The sequence below is a fragment of the Pseudophryne corroboree genome, chromosome 2 (assembly GCF_028390025.1).
Source record: "Pseudophryne corroboree isolate aPseCor3 chromosome 2, aPseCor3.hap2, whole genome shotgun sequence".
Lineage (NCBI taxonomy): Eukaryota > Metazoa > Chordata > Amphibia > Anura > Myobatrachidae > Pseudophryne > Pseudophryne corroboree.
In genome coordinates this window covers 615,091,420-615,114,225 of record NC_086445.1, presented here as the reverse complement: position 1 = coordinate 615,114,225, position 22,806 = coordinate 615,091,420, and the positions used below count along the sequence as shown (strand labels likewise).

Below are 22,806 nucleotides of genomic sequence, written 5' to 3'. Positions count from 1 at the left end.
ACCACTGCTCTGAGTTCTAGGGGGATAGTGGATGCCATCCTTTATGCCCTTTACTCGTTTTTTGTTATTTTGGTTATTTTTTAATTTCAAGACTGTTCTCTCATTATAGTCCAGTTTTTTAGGATATCCATGCTCGAGCACAGGTTACTTAATTAGTACCTCAAATTGATTTAACATTCTGGACTCAAGCATGGATATCCTTAAAACTTGGACTGTAAAGGCAGACTTTGGGAAACTCTGCTCTAGATACTCCAGCTCTTAGGGGCTTGTTAGGTACAGAACTGATTTTCTTTTTCATCCACTAGGGGTCACTGGAGTACTCTTGGGATATGGACGGCTTTAGCAAGAACAGGGCACTGAATATTTAAATTTAGAACTCTCCTCCCCTCCATATCCCAGAGTACCTCAGTGTTTTTTCTGTGATCACAGTACTAACAGGCTTGTGTGGTGCTCCCACACTTAGTTGAATATTTTATTAATTTTTCATTTTTACTTTTTCATTTTTACTTTTTCTTTTTGCACTTAGCACATCCCTTCCCAGTTTATTAAAAAAAAAGTGGGTCCGGGATAGTGCTCGCTGCACAGAGGCAGCGCATGGCGTGTCGGTCCTCACAAAGAGCACCCTCACAGCCACACGCAGCTCATTCACTGACCTGCAAGAGCTGGATGGAGCTTACAGACAGAAGCCCCGTCATAGCCCTCGCTACTGGAGTCAAGGTATGCTAGGGGGACGGGGCGGTCAGCGCACGCTGCCGCCCCGCTGTGTGGGGAAAATGTTTCTAAACCGCCGCCCGCACCCGCCCCTCCTAACAGGCCGCCCGCCCCAGCCGCTCCTACCGCAGCTGTACGGGGCTCAGTGCCCGCCACAGCCGCTCCGACTAGCGCTACACCGCCGCTCCGGCTGCCGCACGCCATTCACACCCGCCGGCCACACTTCTGTAGCACGGCCGCTCTCCCCGCTAGACGCTCCCCGGCTCCCTGCAATACTCTCCGGATTCCAGGGTCCCGATCACCGCCAACCGCTCCCCGCTAAGCCGCAGCGGTACACTGTGCACGGGAGGGGGGGGGGGGGAGAGAAGTCTGCTCACAGAGCATAGGCTGCATGGCAGGCTGCAGGGGTTATAATATGCTGCATGGGTTTTGATATTACACATGCTGCATCCATTATGTTAATAGGCAGTTAAGCCTATATTAAATCCAAAGTCAGGTACAGGTTATAAAGACATGTGTTGTATCCTGATCTGTGATTATAACTGTAAGCATGGCATGGGGGCCATTTTAACCATGCTTCCTGTGTCTTCCTATGATTCCAGAACGTTCCTGTCCTACATCTCTACTCCACCGGAGGCGCAGGGGTGTCAGTGGGAATTTTGGACCAGATTTCATATAGTACTGGCCACGTGCACTGCGGCTATATATATATATATATATAACAGCCATACGACCGGCACTCAGCTTGCAGGATCAACCGCCCCGGTGCCTTCCGTGGATGTAAGCCGAAAATATGTATGCAAATCGGCGGCACTCCTAGGGAACTTCTATATTAGAAATAATGACAGAGACTGCGCCCTGAATAGAAGGTAACGTTTCAGCTATATTTAGCTTTCGTCAGACCAAATGAACACAATACAAGATACAAACATTTATACCCCACTCCTTTGGGAGTGGTGACGGGATTCACCCCCGCCTGCGATCCGGGCCGAGAATGACAGAGGGTGAGATGTCAGGTGACCGGAGCAGGATAGGGGTTTGGAGTCTGATGCAGAGTGTAACTGTGATGACGTCATCCACCCGCGCCGGCGCATTGGTCCGTGGAGCAATTGACACGAGGTGAGGAGTGGGGTATAAATGTTTGTATCTTGTATTGTGTTCATTTGGTCTGACGAAAGCTAAATATAGCTGAAACGTTACCTTCTATTCAGGGCGCAGTCTCTGTCATTATTTCTCTTTCATCCATCTGGGGGACGCTGCGCCATTACTTGTGGGTTAGAGGTGTGTGGTAGTGGAGTTTGGCACAGAACTATTAAAACCTGACTCCTCCCCCCCTCTAACCCCTCCCATCTCCTTCCTGCCTAGCCAGTACCTCAGTTTTTGTTTTGTGCCTGTGGAGTACAGACACAGATTTTTTTCTCTCTGAATAATTTAGTTAGGTATTTTCTTATTTTATTATTTAAGTGCCTAGTCCCTGTATACAGGTGACAGGTACTATTAGAGTGGGGTTAGATAAGTTCCCACTCTATAATCTGCCGCTGGAGGTCACCACACTTCGGTCACTGGGGCTGGATTCCTATTTCTAAGAAGTCGGCAGTGAGAAGGTACAGGATAGACACAATCTGTCTCTGACAGTATTGGTCTATCCTTCCTATATCCTTCCTATATCTTTATATATTTATTATGTTCCCCCTATCTCCCCCCCCCCCCTCCCCCCACCCCCACCCCAGCTCTCTCTCGGGAGGTGAACGGAGGAGCGCATTACCAAGGATTTATTTATTCCTACTAAGGTTGTTGGCGGAGTAGCCCGGGAGAGTGGTGAGTCACTCCCTGGGAGATATGTGGATAGATGCTGCCGAACAGAGCCGCTGTGAGTAGCGGCGCGCGGGAGCCACTAGCAATCAGATGGCGGCGCACGGGAGTCACTGCTTGAGCAGGGCCGCTGTAAGTAGCGACACCCGGTGGCCGCTGTAAGTAGCGACACCCGGTAGCTGCTGCCGAACAGAGTCACTGTATGTAGCGGTGTACGGGAGCCGCTACCCGAACAGGGGGACGCGGCGGGAACTGTAAACTTCCGGTTATAGCGCGCCTACGCTGAGCTACCCGGCGCGCACTTGCTTCAGAGAAGGGACGGATTCCCGCCCTGCACTACCTGACACACACTCCCGTACAGCGTTTACAAAGCTCCGGCCGCCATCTTCTCCAGGCAGTATGGGGGACGCGGTGAGACACACAGCACTGAGCTTGGACACCTTTTAAGTAATACTCACCCTGTTTATTCAGTGCAGGTCACCTAACAACAAGTATACTTTGGGGGCATTATGTATTCTATACTTTAATGAGTGAACAGAATTTGTCTCAATATAAATTACACAGTATGCTTCACAGTGCTGACCACTACTCTACTGAGTTTATAGTACATTGGTAGTGCATTTGTTTTTAAAAAAAAATTTCATTATGAACATAAGGTGGTCTGTGATGTCATAGTGGTTTCAGTCTCCACCTGTAATGCGTGCATCCCGTGTTCGAATCCTGGCGAGACCAGAATTTTCCAGAAGGGGGAAGACACCCTAGGGGTTTTTAAATTGCCTACTTGCAATGTGAGTCAAGGCTCGCTAAGGGTAGGGCGGACGCGGGTACCCTATATCCTTTATGCTCTGGTGCATCGGTGGTGGACCAACAGGAAGGTTCTGCGGACCTGTCTCTGCCTCCGTGGGCTCAAAATATGGGCAGATGTCTTGCTAATTTAACTCAATCCCTAAACAAGTTTGTAAACTTGCCGACAGTTTTCCTACTACAACACGGTCACAACCGTTGCCCGCTATAACTTTATGGGGGAGGAGTTAGTCAGTCCCATTGGAGAATGGGGACATAGACCCAGAGTGGGACAAAGTTTCGGTCTGAAAAAATTATTGTGTTATTAGCTCAAGTGTTAGATTGCTGTTAGACACCATCCGGCAGACTCTTAATAACAGGGATATTTTAAAGGAGGCCTGACTTAAACCGGATTATCGTTCCAAGTCCCTAAGAAATTAAAATTTCTATATCCTTTTACAGAAAACAGCCCAAAGGTAGGCACACTCATTTCACTTTTAGCAGGAGCTACGGCTATTCCTTCGGTACAGTCGGTGACATGGAAAGATCCTACAGATAGGATGATTGAAGCAATGCCTAGATCTGTTTTCTTTATCACGATTCTAGCTGGCGCTTGGGTCCTCAGGGCCGCGGATGACGGACTAGCACAGGTCATATCTGGAATGCAATCTGACGATCCATCGGAAGCCATTCAATTAGCAGGACAGATTTCAGAGACTCTTATTTATGTGGGTGAGGCCTTGATTGATTCTGCTACACTACACTCCCGTATTTCTGCCTTGACCGTGACAGCAAGACGGTCTCTTTGACTTCGGGGTTGGAATGCCGATTTTGACTCCAACAGACCTTGTCGGCGGTACCCTTTGAAGGTGAGTTCTCTTTGGGTCGGAATAAAAGAAGATTATTTCAGCTACTACAGGAGGGCAGGAGCCCTTTCTTCCGGCTGTTCCTTCCGAAACCAAATACAAGGGTTTGTTCCTTTCATGTACAGGACAGAGGTAGTTCCATTCCTTTCGTGCTGTCTCCACATATCCACGAAAACAGTTTCAGAGGTAGAAGTAAACCTACCGACAAACCTACTGCATAACGCCGGAGGGAGCAGTGACGGTCGGGACTCTGTTACTACAGTTCAAAGAAGTGCGACTCCTGTCGAAACCAAATAGGTAGGTGACGGAGGTCATATCCAGAGGATATACGTTAGATCTCGAGGAACCAGTCCCGTATCGTGTGTTCTTCACTTCTCTTCCAAACGGTCCCTCCAGCCGTCGAGTTCTTCGTCATGCAACAGCCACTCATCTACGAAATTAAGAAAATTTTTCTAGTTCCCGCTCATTAGAGAGGTTGGGGATTTTACCCGTGGACAAAGTGGACGGTTCGTTTCAACCCAAAAGCTCAAAATGGACTACATCCCCTCGATTATCATCGCCATGGAAACAGGGGAATATTTGGTTGCATTAGACATACTGTAAGACGCATATCTGCTTGTTCCTATTTGTACGGATCATAAAGCTCTTAGAGTCACCGTCAGCCTTGACATTTCAGTTTCAGGCTCTTCCCTTTGGCCTAGCCACGGCTCCTCGGGTATTCACAAAGATCATAGACCATGCGGTTGCAGTTTTGCAGCGTCAGGGAGTCAACATTACTCTGTATTTGGATGATCTGTTGATCAGGGCACCGTCAGAGTTGATTCTTCACCAGACCTTGCGTCTCACAATAGAGACCCTACAGTTATTTGGATCAATAATAGATTGTCCAAAGTCGTCTTGGCTTCATTCCCAGAAGATAATGTTTCTGGAACTCTTATTCGATACCAACAACAGAAAGTGTTCTCCCTCATTCAGGACATACAGTCCAGAATTTGAGCACTGCTGCATTTCCAGGATGGTGGCAACCTTCGCGGCAGTTCCATATGCCAAGTTTCATGCTCGACTCCTTCAGGCTCAGATTCTCAACTGTTGGACTCGGACAGGGCCTCATCTCAACTTACAGCTGTTCCGCTTGTCTGTACAGACTCGTCAGTCACTTCGCTGGTGGCTTCACAGCTCCAATTTGACCAGAGCTCGAGGCCAGTCAAAGAGTCAGAGTTGCAGATCAACATCTTGGAGTTGAGGACGATTCGGTAGGCACTACTCCGGATTCAAACCAGAGTACAGGGTCATCAAGTGCGGATTCGGTCCAACACCACCACGGCGGTTGCTTACATAAACAAGATTTTCATATGGTCGGAACATTGGGTTCCGACCAGATCCGAGATTCACATGCCAGGAATCGAGACCTGAAAAGCGGATTTCTTAAGCCGTCACACGGTGCATCCAGGAGAGTGGGAACTTCACCGGGTGGTGTTCTGACTCTAGTAGCTGGTCGGGGATACCCGATGTAGTACTCGGGTCCCTCTAGAAATTCTAATCGATGCACTGATGGCGCTGTGGCACTTTCAGCTGGGTTAGGTGCCAACATTTCCACTAACTCCAAGTCTGCTTCAACGCATTCGGAGAGAAGATCTTCCAATCATTCTGGTGGCCCAGATTGGCCAGGCTGACAGTGGTACGCTCTTCTGCGCACTATGGTCATCAGGGAACCATTCCGACCCCCTCCGCATCCACATCTTAGGATTCAAGGACCATCTCACTACCCAGGTTGAATCGGCTGGTTTTCAAGTAAAAAAAAAAAAAAAAGTTTTATTCTCGTCCTGTTGTGTAAATTATGATTCAGACTAGCAGGCCGGTGGCTTCTGAGATTTACCACAGAGTGTGGCGTATTTACGTTGCTTGGTGTAAAAAGCGTGGTTTAACACCGGATTTGTTTAGAGTTCCTCGTCTGTTATTCTTCCTTCCGGAGGGTCTCAATAAGGGTCTGAGACTTTCTTCACAAATGGGTCAGGTTTCTGCCTTGACGGTTCTTTTTTCTAAAGAGACTGGTTATCATTCCAGAGGTTCTGACGTTCCTTCAGGGATTTCTGCGGATTTAGCTACCTTTTTGTTCCTCCGGTTCTTCCCTGGGACTTTACCTTAGTCCTTACGTCTCTTCAAAAATCTCCATTGACCCTTTGGAATCTGTAGAATTGCGGTGTCTAACGTTCCTCTATTGTTTTCCTATAGAAAATTGCCTCAGCAAAATGAGTATCTGTATTGGCAGCTATTTTCTTGCAGTCCACCCTTGTTGGTGTTTCATGATAATCGGGGGGTTCTGCGAACAAAACATTCCTTCTGAAGGTTGTGTCAGCATTTCATCTAAATCAGGACATTGTCCTTCCAGCGTTACTCTTTCCCCTTCCACGGAGGATTCCCAGTTGATTTTTTAGATGAGCTTAGGACCTTATGGTTTTCTTTATCTCGTGCGGATTATATCCATCGTACGGATGCTTTGTTGGTTTTTAATTGATGCGTCCAAACGAGATTGTCCGGCTTCCAAGTACATAGTGGCTCGTTGGGTACCTTCGACCATATCAGTCTTCTGCCGTTTCAGTTCCTGAGTCAATCCGAGCTCCTTCACCTCGAGCTGTTGGAGTTTCTTGGGCTGTTCGCGGGGGTGCGCCTATTGAGCAGCTGTGTCGGATGGCGACATGGTCATCTGTGCATTAGTTTAATACATTTTACAGTTTTCATACTTTCGGTTTGTAGACTGCCTTTGTTGGGCGTCACATTTTGCGGACGGCTATGCCGTCTCCGTCTCCCTCCTCTTATTGGCTTGCTTTGGGAAATCCCACAAGTAATGGCGCAGCGTCCCCCAGATGGATGAAAGAGAAATAGGGATTTTTGTTTACTTACCGTAAAATCTCTTTCTCTGATTCCATCTGGGGGACGCTGCGATCCCTCCCAGATGTTTGTCTGGTTTAACCAGTAAATTTTTGTTGGTCTATCTTGTCTGGTTTAACCAGAAAATTTTTGTTGGTCTATCTCCTTTGGCTTGGCTAAACGTTAACTGAGGTACTGGCTAGGCAGGAAGGAGATGGGAGGGGTTAGAGGGGGGGAAGGAGTCAGGTTTTAATAGTTCTGTGCCAAACTCCACTACCACACACCTCTAACCCACAAGTAATGGCGCAGCGTCCCCCAGATGGAATCGGAGAAAGAGATTTTACGGTAAGTAAACAAAAATCCCTATTTCTAATATAGAAGTTCCCTAGGAGTGCCGCCGATTTGCATGTGTGTAATATATATATATTACACACACCTTAGTACAATTTTACTGAGTCGTGCAAGTGTCTGTCTTTTGTATATTGTATTGTCTGTCTGCATAATGAGTAAGGCCCCAGCAAAAACTAAAAAGCAGTTTCACTGCAATGTCTGTAAGAGTGTGTTACCGGATGGATCTACCACATGTACGGTATGTTTTGTGAATTCAGCTACAAATACAATTTTGGCTCCGGTTTCAAAGCCGGTTTCATCCCCGAACCCTCCATGGGAAATGCTAGCCAATGTAATGGTTGGGTTGCAATCAGAATTGGCCGCTGCTCGACAAGAGCGGGAAGCGGCAAGATCTGAGTCTCGGGTGAGACCGCCAGAACTACCGGAGGGGTCTCAGCCTTGCCAAAGGTCCAAGTCCATTTTGGGTAGAAGGGATAAATTTAATTTGTCTTATGATTTACCAGTTTCTGCTATGTTGCATTCTGACGATTCTATGCCAGACCTCACTGCGCAAGATGAGGGTGAGGAGGGCTAAGTAGTTCAGCAGTCCGATAGTGAAGATTTTGACAGCCTAGGCATTAATAATCTCATCAGAGCGGTGTGTCAGTCTCTGAAGTTTACAGAAACTGAGGAGCCTCTGACAAATGATGAAGTCGTATTTACTAAACGACAGATTTCCGATGTGTTTTCCTGTTTCGGAATCTCTTAATAAGATGTTAGTGGAAACACGGAAGAATACGGATAAACGGTTTTCTATACCTCGCAGATTTAAGTCTAGTTACCCGTTTCCAGAGTCTGTGACATCTACATGGGAGAATCCGCCAATGGTGGATTCGTCTTTGTCAAAACTTACAAAGAAATTAACCATACCAGTACCGGAAAATAGAACTATGCTAAAGTCCATGTATATAGCAGCAGGAGTGTTGCTTAGACCTGGGTTGGTTGGCATTTGGGTCACTAAGGCGCTAATTGTATGGATAACAGAACTCAAGTCTGGTCTACATGACGATCATCTTATACTTCGCGCTGATCAAATCTGTGAAGCTGCTGAGTATCTATGTACAGCTTCTACTGACGTCTGTCAGCTCAGTTCTCGCCTTTCATCATCGCTAGTTACGGCACGATGAGCACTCTGGCTGCGATCTTGGCAAGCGGAGGCAGAGGTTAAGAGAGGTATAGAGGCGTTACCAAACGGGGGTGGGAAGTTGTTTGGTCCTGAATTGGACAAATGGATTTCTAAGGCCACGGGAGGGAAGTCCGTTTTCCTACCATTGCCTCCAACGGTACCTAGACGAAAATACTCTGGCCCGGCGTTCAAATCCTTTAGACCTCAGCCCTTTCGAGGCCGTGGTAGAGGAACAGCCACGCCTGGTAGTCGAGGTCGAGGACGTGGTTTTCAACAAACAAACACCAGTCGTCAGGACACTAAGGTCACCGACAAGCCAGTGGTATGACGGGCTCCCAGCCCATCTCGGATCTCCAGTTGTGGGGGCACGCCTTCAGACGTTCCATTTGGCGTGGTTCCACACATCCACAGATGGGTGGATCCGCAATTTAGTGTTAAAAGGTTACAAGATAGAGTTCGACTGTCTCCCGCCAATGCGGTTTTTCAAGACCGGACTGCCTGTGTCGGACGACAAGAGGGCGGTTCTGCAAATTGCAATTCAGTCTCTGCTGGATTCAGCAGTTTTGATTCCGGTCCCGGTACACCAACAAGGTCAGGGTTATTATTCCAGTCTGTTTGTGGTACCAAAGCCGGATGGCTCGGTCAGGCCAATATTGAACTAAAGGGCCTCAATCAGTACGTCACTTACTACAGATAAAAGATGGAATCACTGCGGTCAGTAATTGCAGGTTTAGAGCCACAGGAATTCATGATTGCGCTGGATCTCAGGGATGCGTACTTACACATTCCGATTTGGCCACCTCATCAGAGGTTCTTGCGTTTTGCAATACGGCAGAACCATTACCAGTTTCAGGCTCTACCGTTTGGCCTCTCGTCAGTGCCTCGGGTATTCACCAAAGTGATGTCTGTGATGATAGCTCATCTCAGATCCCTTGGAGTGATAATAGTTCCGTACTTGGACGATCTGCTCATCAAAGCTCCGTCTCAACAGATGCTCCTCCAACATGCGTTGCTAACGTACAATGTACTAGTTCAGCACGGTTGGATTGTCAACTTCAAGAAATCACATCTAATTCCGTCTCAACGACTTCAATTCCTAGGTATGATTCTCGACACAGTAAATCAAAATTTACCTACCAGAACAGAAAGTACAGATTATTCGTCATCTGGTACAATTAGTGCTCAAGCCACGCACAGTCTCGGTACATTTGTGCATTCGCCCCTTAGGCACAATGGTGGCGGCTTTGGAAGCGCTTCAGTTCGGAAGATTTCACTCACGTCCTTTTCAACTGGATGTGCTCGCACAGTGGTCGGGCTTGCATCTGCAGATTCACCACAGGGTGAGGTTGTCGCCACGGGCCAGGGTATCTCTACTCTGGTGGCTCAAAGTACACAATCTAACCGCAGGGAAACGGTTCGGCGCCTGGAATTGGATAATTCTAACGACGGACGCGAGTCTCAGAGGTTGGGGAGCTGTTGTTCAAAATTGTCAGCTCCAGGGTTTCTGGGCGGATCACGAAAGATTGCTGTCTATAAATGTCCTGGAAGTCCGGGCAATTTACAATGCGCTACGACAAGCAGTGCACATGCTTTGGTCTCACTGTCCAGGTGCAGTCAAACAACGCGACGGCGGTCGCGTACATCAACAAACAAGGAGGAACGAGAAGCCGCATGGCAATGCGGGAAGTAGCTCAAATCCTCAATTGGGCCGAGCATCACCAAGTGATATTGTCGGCAGTGTTCATTCCGGGAGTGGACAACTGGGAGGCGGATTATCTCGGCCGTCGGAATTTTCATCCAGGAGAATGGGCATTAAATCCAGAGGTGTTTCACATGTTGGTCCAGAGGTGGGGTTACCCTCAAGTGGACCTGATGGCATCTCGCCACAATCACCAAACGCCCCAGTATGTGTCCAGAACGCGAGATCCAAAGGCAGTGGTGGTGGATGCTCTCACAATCACGTGGCCGTACAACCTCGTGTATCTGTTTCCACCGTTTCCGCTGCTCCCTCTGTTGCTAAAACGGATCAAAAGAGAGTCCGCCACAGTAATACTAGTGGCGCCTCATTGGCCTCGGAGAGCTTGGTTCTCGGATCTCCGCGGACTATTCGCAGACGATCCTTGGCCGCTCCCACTACGTCCGGACCTGTTACAACAGGGTCCGTTCCTTTACCTCGATTTAGCGTGGCTGCGTTTGACGGGATGGCTGTTGAGACCGCCCTCTTAAGAAGAGAGGGCATTCCAGAATCTGTTATACCAACCATGTTACGAGCTAGGAAGCCAGTTACGGCAGCTCATTATTACAGAATTTGGCGTGCCTATATAGGTTGGTGTGAAGTTCGGAAGTTTCCGACATCATCTTTCAAGTTATCCCGTCTTTTGTTATTTCTACAGACGGGGTTAGATGGAGGACTGCGTTTATCTACATTAAAGGTGCAGGTATCTGCTTTGTCAATTTACTTTCAAAGACGATTGGCTCTATTGCCGTCTGTACACACCTTTCTGCAAGGTGTCCTCAGAGTACAGCCTCCATGCATTCCACCTACGGCGCCATGGGACTTGAATCTGGTTTTGGATTTCTTACAGTCTTCATATTTTGAACCCTTACAACAAGTGGATATTAAGTGTCTCACTTGGAAAACAATTTTTCTCCTAGCCTTAGCTTCGGCAAGGCGTGTTTCAGATTTAGGTGCCTTGTCATGCAAGCCACCGTATTTGGTGTTTCATGATGACAGAGCGGAACTTCGGACGAATCCCGCTTTCTTGCCAAAGGTAGTGTCATCTTTTCACATCAATCAACCAGTAGTAGTTCCTATGTTAACAGAAGATTCTGTAACTTTGGATGTGGTATGCGCACTACGCGTTTATGTATCCCGAACGTCTACAGTTCGTAAGACTGATACGTTGTTTGTTCTCTATGATGCTGCCAAGATGGGTTGGCTAGCTTCTAAGCAGACCTTATCCAGATGGATTAAACTGACCATACATCAGGCTTACCTTCATGCTAGGTTACAGCCGCCTACATCAGTAACAGCTCATTCCACACGTTCTGTGGGAACTTCATGGGCAACTGGTCATGGGGCTTCTACGACGCAGCTTTGCCGTGCGGCTACATGGTCATCAGTGCACACGTTTGTGCGCTTTTACAAGTTTGATACGTTTGCGGCATCAGCATCTAGCTTTGGCTGCCTAGTGTTACAGGTGCCAAACAGCTCTCCCGCCCACGGGGGAAGCTTTGGTACGTCCCAAGAGTACTCCAGTGACACCTAGTGGATGAAAAAGAAAATAGGATTTTGATACTTACCAGGTAAATCCTTTTCTTTGAATAGGGGGCACTGGACGCCCACCCAGAACAGTTTTACCTGGTTTGTGGTAAGTTCAGGGGATCTTATGGTAACACATTCTCACCGACTGGTTCAAAGTTTCAAGTTCTATCGGTTATGGTGTCAACTGTTTAGTTGTCAGTAACGTTATGTGTTAACTTTATTGTTGTCCGTTATGTTATATGTAATTCTCCATTGTCAACCTCTCTATAGCTCCTGTTCGGCTCAGTAAAAAACACTGAGGTACTCTGGGATGTGGAGGGGAAGAGAGTTCTAAATTTAAATATTCAGTGCCCTGTTCTTGCTAAAGCCGTCCATATCACAAGAATACTCCAGTGCCCCCTATGGATTCAAAGAAAAGGATTTACCTGGTAAGTACCAAAATCCTATTTTCTCTGTGTCTGGGAGGGTTTATGAGGAGAAGGATCCTGGTTTAGATAGTGCCAGATTGAAAGTCTCAAGCTCCTCACTCCATATGTAATAAGCCAGAGTTTCCAGTATCCCCAAGGACTCTGAGAAAGGGATTTAATGTAGGAACCCCAAAAATTCCTATCCTTGACGCTATTCTGCAACCCTAGTTATAACTTAGGTTAAACCTGGCAGACTAATGTCTATTACATGTAGCACAGATGACATCATTTAAGTTTAGTATCCTTTAGAAAATAAGTATTTTAAAACCTTAAACACATGCTAGCAGTGAAATGCTCACCAGACTAATATTGGGATTGGAGTCTGTTTGTAACCTGGAGATGCAACCCAAGCAAAATTTCCTCAGTGAAAATTTGTTGAAGTTTCTGCTCATGTGATGTCATTTCAACATTAAGATGTGTCCTGTTCACACTACTGATATCCTGATGACTTGTCAGTCAACTGGCATTTATTGTCCAATAACAGGTTGGGTATGATATGTTGACATTAGAATGTCGACAATATCTGACATTCATGAAATGTTGACTTGTTATAACGTCAGCATATCCTTAGTAGCCCAGTGGGGATTTACCATTTCCTGGCAGCTTCAGTGGCATCGTTTGGATCCTGTTCGTCATGTGATTATCACTACCGGGTCAGGTCTCCGATCCTCCGGGGTTCCGGTAAGTATTTTTCAGAAAGGCGATTCAGAATGCAATCATTCAAAGGGAATATGCTAGAAATTAGGGCAGCACTCAGATTTGGTTTTATCAGGGACAGGCTAACTCCCTATTTTACCTATCCGTTTGCCACACGGTAAAAATAACTGCTTCTCCTCACTCTCCCTAAACTCCTCATCCCCTCACCTCACACTCTCCTCTATTGCAAATTGCACACATAACAATAAAATCAGAAAGCCTAAAGATACTACAAACATTTACAAGCACATAGTGATGAGCACCGGAAATTTTTCGGGTTTTGGTTTTGGGTTCGGTTCCGCGGCCGTGTTTTGGGTTCGAACGCGTTTTGGCAAAACCTCACCGAATTTTTTTTGTCGGATTTGGGTGTGTTTTGGATTCGGGTGTTTTTTTCAAAAAACCGCTTAAATCATAGAATTTGGGGGTCATTTTGATCCCAAAGTATTAACCTCAATAACCATAATTTCCACTCATTTTCAGTCTATTCTGAACACCTCACACCTCACAATATTATTTTTAGTCCTAAAATTTGCACCAAGGTCGCTGGATGGCTAAACTAAGCGACCTTAGTGGCCGACACAAACACCTGGCCCATCTAGGAGTGGCACTGCAGTGTCACGCAGGATGGCCCTTCCAAAAAACACTCCCCAAACAGCACATGACGCAAAGAAAAAAAGAGGCGCAATGAGGTAGCTGTGTGAGTAAGCTAAGCGACCCTAGTGGCCGACACAAACACCTGGCCAATCTAGGAGTGGCACTGCAGTGCCACGCAGGATGGCCCTTCCAAAAAACACTCCCCAAACAGCACATGACGCAAAGAAAAAAAGAGGCGCAATGAGGTAGCTGTGTGAGTAAGCTAAGCGACCCTAGTGGCCGACACAAACACCTGGCCCATCTAGGAGTGGCACTGCAGTGTCACGCAGGATGGCCCTTCCAAAAAACACTCCCCAAACAGCACATGACGCAAAGAAAAAAAGAGGCGCAATGAGGTAGCTGTGTGAGGTAAGCTAAGCGACCCTAGTGGCCGACACAAACACCTGGCCCATCTAGGAGTGGCACTGCAGTGTCACGCAGGATGGCCCTTCCAAAAAACCCTCCCCAAACAGCACATGACGCAAAGAAAAATGAAAGAAAAAAGAGGTGCAAGATGGAATTGTCCTTGGGCCCTCCCACCCACCCTTATGTTGTATAAACAGGACATGCACACTTTAACCAACCCATCATTTCAGTGACAGGGTCTGCCACACGACTGACTGAAATGACGGGTTGGTTTGGACCCCCACCAAAAAAGAAGCAATTAATCTCTCCTTGCACAAACTGGCTCTACAGAGGCAAGATGTCCACCTCCATCATCATCCGATATATCACCGTGTACATCCCCCTCCTCACAGATTATCAATTCGTCCCCACTGGAATCCACCATCTCGGCTCCCTGTGTACTTTGTGGAGGCAATTGCTGCTGGTGAATGTCTCCACGGAGGAATTGATTATAATTCATTTTAATGAACATCATCTTCTCCACATTTTCTGGATGTAACCTTGTACGCCGATTGCTGACAAGGTGAGCGGCGGCACTAAACACTCTTTCGGAGTACACACTTGTGGGAGGGCAACTTAGGTAGAATAAAGCCAGTTTGTGCAAGGGCCTCCAAATTGCCTCTTTTTCCTGCCAGTATACGTACGGACTGTCTGACGTGCCTACTTGGATGCGGTCACTCATATAATCCTCCACCATTCTTTCAATGGGGAGAGAATCATATGCAGTGACAGTAGACGACATGTCCGTAATCGTTGTCGGGTCCTTCAGTCCGGACCAGATGTCAGCATCAGCAGTTGCTCCAGACTGCCCTGCATCACCGCCAGCGGGTGGGCTCGGAATTCTGAGCCTTTTCCTCGCACCCCCAGTTGTGGGAGAATGTGAAGGAGGAGATGTTGACAGGTCGCGTTCCGCTTGACTTGACAATTTTGTCACCAGCAGTTCTTTGAACCCCAGCAGACTTGTGTCTGCCGGAAAGAGAGATCCAAGGTAGGTTTTAAATCTAGGATCGAGCACGGTGGCCAAAATGTAGTGCTCTGATTTCAACAGATTGACCACCCGTGAATCCTTGTTAAGCGAATTAAGGGCTCCATCCACAAGTCCCACATGCCTAGCGGAATCGCTCTGTTAGCTCCTCCTTCAATGTCTCCAGCTTCTTCTGCAAAAGCCTGATGAGGGGAATGACCTGACTCAGGCTGGCAGTGTCTGAACTGACTTCACGTGTGGCAAGTTCAAAAGGTTGCAGAACCTTGCACAACGTTGAAATAATTCTCCACTGCGCTTGAGACAGGTGCATTCCACCTCCTATATCGTGCTCAGTTGTATAGGCTTGAATGGCCTTTTGCTGCTCCTCCAACCTCTGAAGCATATAGAGGGTTGAATTCCACCTCGTTACCACTTCTTGCTTCAGATGATGGCAGGGCAGGTTCAGTAGTTTTTGGTGGTGCTCCAGTCTTCTGTACGTGGTGCCTGTACGCCGAAAGTGTCCCGCAATTCTTCTGGCCACCGACAGCATCTCTTGCACGCCCCTCTCGTTTTTTAAATAATTCTGCACCACCAAATTCAAGGTATGTGCAAAACATGGAACGTGCTGGAATTTGCCCAGATTTAATGCACACACAATATTGCTGGCGTTGTCCGATGCCACAAATCCACAGGAGAGTCCAATTGGGGTAAGCCATTCTGCGATGATCTTCCTCAGTTGCCGTAAGAGGTTTTTAGCTGTGTGCGTATTCTGGAAAGCGGTGATGCAAAGCGTAGCCTGCCTAGGAAAGAGTTGGCGTTTGCGAGATGCTGCTACTGGTGCCGCCGCTGCTGTTCTTGCGGTGGGAGTCCATACATCTACCCAGTGGGCTGTCACAGTCATATAGTCCTGAGCCTGCCCTGCTCCACTTGTCCACATGTCCGTGGTTAAGTGGACATTTGGTACAACTGCATTTTTTAGGACACTGGTGAGTTTTTTTCTGAGGTCTGTGTACATTTTCGGTATCCCCTGCCTAGAGAAATGGAACCTAGATGGTATTTGGTACCGGGGACACAGTACCTCCAACAAGTCTCTAGTTGGCTCTGCAGTAATGATGGATACCGGAACCACGTTTCTCACCGCCCAGGATGCCAAGGCCTCAGTTATCCGCTTTGCAGCAGGATGACTGCTGTGATATTTCAACTTCCTCGCAAAGGACTGTTGGACAGTCAATTGCTTGGTGGAAGTAGTAAAAGTGGTCTTACGAGTACGACTTCCCCTCTGGGATGACCATCGACTCCCAGCAGCAACAACAGCAGCGCCAGCAGCAGTAGGCGTTACACGCAAGGATGCATCGGAGGAATCCCAGGCAGGAGAGGACTCGTCAGAATTGCCAGTGACATGGCCTGCAGGACTATTGGCATTCCTGGGGAAGGAGGAAATTGACACTGAGGGAGTTGGTGGGGTGGTTTGCGTGAGCTTGGTTACAAGAGGAAGGGATTTACTGGTCAGTGGACTGCTTCCGCCCAAAGTTTTTGAACTTGTCACTGACTTATGATGAATGCGCTGCAGGTGACGTATAAGGGAGGATGTTCCGAGGTGGTTAACGTCCTCACCCCTACTTATTACAGCTTGACAAAGGCAACACACGGCTTGACAAATGTTGTCTGCATTTCTGTTGAAATACTTCCACACCGAAGAGCTGATTTTTTTTGGTATTTTCACCAGGCATGTCAATGGCCCTATTCCTCCCACGGACAACAGGTGTCTCCCCGGGTGCCTGACTTAAACAAACCACCTCACCATCAGAATCCTCCTGGTCAATTTCCTCCCCAGCGCCAGCAACACCCATATCCTCCTCATCCTGGTGTACTTCAACACTGACATCTTCAATCTGACTATCAGGAACTGGACTGCAGGTGCTCCTTCCAGCACCTGCAGGGGGCGTGCAAATGGTGGAAGGCGCATGCTCTTCACGTTCAGTGTTGGGAAGGTCAGGCATCGCAAACGACACAATTGGACTCTCCTTGTGGATTTGTGATTTCGAAGAACGCACAGTTCTTTGCTGTGCTTTTGCCAGCTTGAGTCTTTTCATTTTTCTAGCGAGAGGCTGAGTGCTTCCATCCTCATGTGAAGCTGAACCACTAGCCATGAACATAGGCCAGGGCCTCAGCCGTTCCTTGCCACTCCGTGTGGTAAATGGCATATTGGCAAGTTTACGCTTCTCCTCTGACAATTTTATTTTAGATTTCTGAGTCCTTTTTTTACTGATATTTGGTGTTTTGGATTTTACATGCTCTGTACTATGACATTGGGCATCGGCCTTGGCAGACGACGTTGCTGGCATTTCATCGTCTCGGCCATGACTAGTGGCAGCAGCTTCAGCACGAGGTGGAAGTCGATCTTGATCTTTCCCTATTTTTGGAACCTCAACATTTTTGTTCTCCATATTTTAATAGGCACAACTAAAAGGCACCTCAGGTAAACAATGGAGATGGATGGATACTAGTATACTTATGGATGGACGAGCGACTGCCGACACAGAGGTAGCTACAGCCGTGGACTACCGTACTGCGTCTGCTGCTAATATAGACTGGATGATAATGATATAAAAAAAATATATATATATATATATATATCACTACTGCAGCCGGACAGGTATATATTATATAATGACGGACCTGCTGGACACTGTCAGCTCAGCACTGCAGACTCCTAAAGTAAGCTACTAGTATCAAGAAGATAGAAAAAAAAAAAAACACCACGGGTAGGTGGTATACAATTATGGATGGACGAGCGACTGCCGACACAGAGGTAGCTACAGCCGTGGACTACCGTACTGCGTCTGCTGCTAATATAGACTGGATGATAATGAGATATAAAATATATATATATCACTACTGCAGCCGGACAGGTATATATTATATAATGACGGACCTGCTGGACACTGTCAGCTCAGCACTGCAGACTCCTAAAGTAAGCTACTAGTATCAAGAAGATAGAAAAAAAAAAAACACCACGGGTAGGTGGTATACAATTATGGATGGACGAGCGACTGCCGACACAGAGGTAGCTACAGCCGTGGACTACCGTACTGCGTCTGCTGCAGTGCTAATATAGACTGTATGATAATGATATAAAAATATATATATATATCACTACTGCAGCCGGACAGGTATATATTATATAATGACGGACCTGCTGGACACTGTCAGCAGAATGCGTTTATAGAATAAAAACACCACACGACGAGTGTTTAACTTTTTCAGGCAGACAATCACAATATACTGGTGGTCAGTGGTCACTGGTCAGTCACACTGGCAGTGGCACTCTGGCAGCAAAAGTGTGCACTGTTAAAATATGTACTCCTGCTATAACTGCTCCCCAGTCTGCCCCACAATTAAGCTGTGTGAGCAGTGAGCACTCAGCACAGTCAGATATACAGTATTACATAGATGATGCAGCACACTGAGGCTGAGCACAGATATGGTATGTGACTGTGTATCGTTTTTTTTCAGGCAGAGAACGGATTAATTAAACTGGTGGTCACTGGTCACACTATCAGCAAGTAGTACTCCTAATATGCTCCCCAAAATTAGTAAATCAAGTGTCTCTACTACTCTCTAGTCTACTCTAAACGGAGAGGACGCCAGCCACGTCCTCTCCCTATCAATCTCAATGCACGTGTGAAAATGGCGGCGACGCGCGGCTCCTTATATAGAATCCGAGTCTCGCGAGAATCCGACAGCGGGATGATGACGTTCGGGCGCGCTCGGGTTAACCGAGCAAGGCGGGAAGATCCGAGTCTGCCTCGGACCCATGTAAAAAGCGTGAAGTTCGGGGGGGTTCGGTTTCCGAGAAACCGAACCCGCTCATCACTACAAGCACACACCACTCACACAAATAAGGCAGTGAACACAGAAAGAAGGGGGAAAAAAAAGACAAAACTGAAGTAATTTAAGACACAATGGTCCTCATTCCGAGTTGATCGTACCAAGCAACTTTTTGCTGCTGGTGCGATCAACTAATCTCCGTGTATTTTAGCATAGCAGGGCTGCGAATGCTTGTGCAGCCCTGCTATGCTAAAAAAGTTTCCTGCAAAACAAGACCAGCCCTGGACATACTTACCCTGTGTGACGGATCCAGCGATGATGAGCACGGCTTTGACGTCAGACATCCTCCCTCCGCTCGCCTGCACACGCCTGTGTTTTCCTTACTACTCCCTGAAAATGGCTCCAAACGGTGAGTTTCCGCCCCAAAACGCCTTCCTGCAGTCAGTCTTGTGGTCGCTGCTGTGACCGCTTTCTTCGTAGTCAGCGTCGTTGCCCAGCAATGGCCACGACGTGCGTGGTCCGTAGTGCGCATTACGGCCCACGCGCGTGCACAGTAGTGACCCGGTTGCAGCTGTGCGAACAAAAGCACGCTGCGATCGGGTCGGCATGACCCCCAATGTCAAGGCAAATCCACATACACAGCACTCAGTAAGTTATATCAAATCTTCAGACTCCACCAGCCTACTATCTATTACCTCGGCAGACCCCACCAAACTACTGTCTTCCACGAACTCCTGCAACAACTACCAATTCATTTTAGCCAATAAGTTTCCTTGCATAGAGGAGGTGGTGAGGTAGAAATTGTGCAATGTCAGTGTTTTTAAAACAGCCTTTGAGAAAAAAAGGCTTTTTGGAGGTTCTAAAACACTGTGCGTTGCTGGTGACTTGCATTTTAACCTTCATAGCCACTAGCTATTAAGAGCCTAATTCAGACCTGACTGTTCCTCTGTGAATTTGCAGAGGTTTGTGTTCTGATATTAGCTGCCCAAAGTGAATACCCGCCTCATGCAAGTCTGCATATGCCTTGCAAAAATCTCTGCAAACGCTGGTCAGCTGCTAATCCGTTCGCAACTCACTCACCATCAAATGTTTTTTTTCCAGTCTGTGCATAGCCCAGGACCTACTCCCACAGTGCGATAGCAACAGGCTCTTTGGGGAGGAGCTGACGTCACACACCCACCCAGAAAACAGCCAGTTACCACCCACACACGTCCGCTTACTGTCAATCAACTTGAGTACGCCTAGTGATAAAAAAACAAAAATGCTAGATTATTTTGCTGTTTGGCCTCGCGCGTGTGCACTATGATCTGTATGCATGCGCAGTCGATCAGCGATCAGGTCTGAATCGAGCCCTAAATCCAGCAACGTGTAGACTAAAATTGTAATTGACTTGTGATGAGTTTAAGATTGCTGCTAAAATTATATTACATTTCCCCAAAATTATTTTTTGTGTTTAAAATTTCATTCCATAATACCTTTATATAATTCTATTGAAATTTTTTTTTCTCAATGCATTTCTATTGCCACTGCATTTGCTACCTATTTTGGAGTGGGGGCGTTACCATATTGGTTGTGGTTCAAGAGTGAAACTATTGTGTAGCCTAATAAAGATTTATATTTCTTGTTTGTTACAGGGTTGTTGTGTGTGTTTTACTAAAAGGCTAAGGGGGCATTCCGAGTTGATCGCTCGCTAGCTACTTTTTGCAAGGGTGCAAACGCATAGTCACTGCCCCTGGGGAGTGTATATTTGCTGTGCAAGGGTGCAATCGCATGTGCAGCCAAGCGGTACAAAAATAGTTTATGCGGTTTCTGAGTAGCTCAGAACTTACTCGGCGCTTGCGATCACTTCAGCCTGTCCGCTCCCGGAAATTGAGGTCAGACACCCGCCCTGCAAACGCTTGGACACCCCTGCGTTTTCCCAACCACTTGCAGAAAACGGTCAGTTGACACCCATAAATGCCTTCTTCCTGTCAAGCTCCTTGCGATCGGCTGTGCGAATGGATTCTTAAATCCATCGCACAGCAACAATCCGCTTTGTACTCGTATGACGCACCTGCGCATTGCGGTGCATATGCATGCGCAGTAGTGACCTGACCGCTGCGCAAAATGGCAGCGTGCGATCAGGTTGGAATGACCCCCTAAGAGTGGGTATTGGGCTCCACAAATTTTGGAGAATCATTGGCTCATAAGTCAAAATAATACTTACAATATGATAGAGCATTCAGCACCAGAGAGCTCTGTTAATGTGGCTTAAACCCACATTATTTCAGGTGGAGTTTTTGTTATTACCCCCACAATGCAACAGTTGAGGGCAACCCATGATACATTTTATTAAACACTGGTTGCCATTATATAGTCTCACCTCTCCTGAATATGAGATTGTTTTTATGCCATATCGAGCCAGAAGAAAACAAAAACAGCAGAAATAACATCAGTAAAGAATATAAACACACAGCTTGTTTACAAAATGCATAACAGACAAACCACATCAGTAGAGTGGGTTCAAGAATTAAAAAGAAAGCATAATTGTATCCCTTGTCAAACATGGCTTCCTTACAGAAATTAAATGCAGATCAAAGAGTTATACAGTTCTCCATGGTCAACCAAAATTGGAGGATCAGCCACTCAAAAGTTGGTTCCAGACCGTGCCAGACAGCGAATCACAAAAGCTTTTCATATTGGGATACACCTTTCTTTACGTGATTTCTTATGTCAGGAGGATTCTATACAATCTATTTAGAAAACAATCTGGTATTAGATCTCTAGGGCAGGATGTAATGACGCTTCAGATCTCCGAAGGTGCGAGATGCTGGCATATCTCACGGTTTGTTTGTTTTTAAAGGGACAATCACTTTCAAGGGGAAACCATGCCTTGTAAGTGATTGCCCCTTTAAAAACAACTTCGGAGATCGGTTGGCATCTCGCACCTCCAGCGATCTTGGGCTTCATTACATCCGGCACATAGTGTGAGTTTCCTACTTCATCCACATATGTATTATACATTCCTACCTACCAGCATAACAGTTTTGGGAACATTGGGGATCATTCTGAGTTGTTCGCTCGTTATTTTTTTCTCGCAACGGAGTGATTAGTCGCTAATGCGCATGCGCAATGTCCGCAGTGCAACTGTGCCAAGTAAATTTGCTATGCAGTTAGGTATTATACTCACGCCATTACGAGGTTTTTTCTTCGTTCTGGTGATCGTAATGTGATTGACAGGAAGTGGGTGTTTCTGGGCGGAAACAGGCCGTTTTATGGGAGTGTTTGAAAAAACGCTACCGTTTCTGGGAAATACGCGGGAGTGGCTGGAGAAACGGAGGAGTGTCTGAGCGAACGCTGGGTGTGTTTGTGACGTCAAACCAGGAACGACAAGCACTGAACTGATATCACTGGAAGAGTAAGCCTCGAGCTACTCAGAAACTGCACAGAGAAGTCTTCTCGCAATATTGCGAATCTTTCGTTCGCAATTTTGATAAGCTAAGATTCACTCCCAGTAGGTGGCGGCTTAGCGTGTGCAAAGCTGCTAAAAGCAGCTTGCGAGCGAACAACTCTGAATGAGGGCCATTATCATTTCAATCATGTGTCTACCATAAATATGATAACATGATGTGCTTCCCGTTACTGTAGATAGTTAACCCATGATATCTTTAATAATCCACTTAATTTTAAGGTTATATACAGTTGCAAGAAAAAGTATGTGAACCCTTTGGAAATTCCTGGATCTGTGCATCAATTGGTCATAAAATGTGTTCTGATCTTCCTCTAAGTCACAATAGACAAACAATCTGCTGAAACGAAAACCACACAATTATATGTTCTCATGTTTTTATTGAACACACCATGTAAACATTCACAGTGCAGGGTGGACAAAGTATGTGAACCCCTAGGCTAATGACTTCTCCAAGAGCTAATTTGAGTCAGGAGTCAGCCAACCTGGAGTCCAATCAGTGAGACGAGATTGGAGGTGTTGGTTAAAGCTGCCCTGCCCT

The 22,806-nt window shown here is 46.8% G+C and overlaps 1 long non-coding RNA gene across 1 annotated transcript; it reads left to right on the top strand.

Annotated features, from left to right (window-relative positions):
* The first annotated feature begins 1,308 nt into the window (after positions 1-1,308).
* Positions 1,309-20,416, top strand: LOC135051019 (uncharacterized). The gene is made up of 3 exons (XR_010241993.1): positions 1,309-1,491; positions 12,092-12,249; positions 19,919-20,416. It is a non-coding gene; the product is annotated as an uncharacterized LOC135051019 (long non-coding RNA).
* Positions 20,417-22,806: the final 2,390 nt, after the last annotated feature.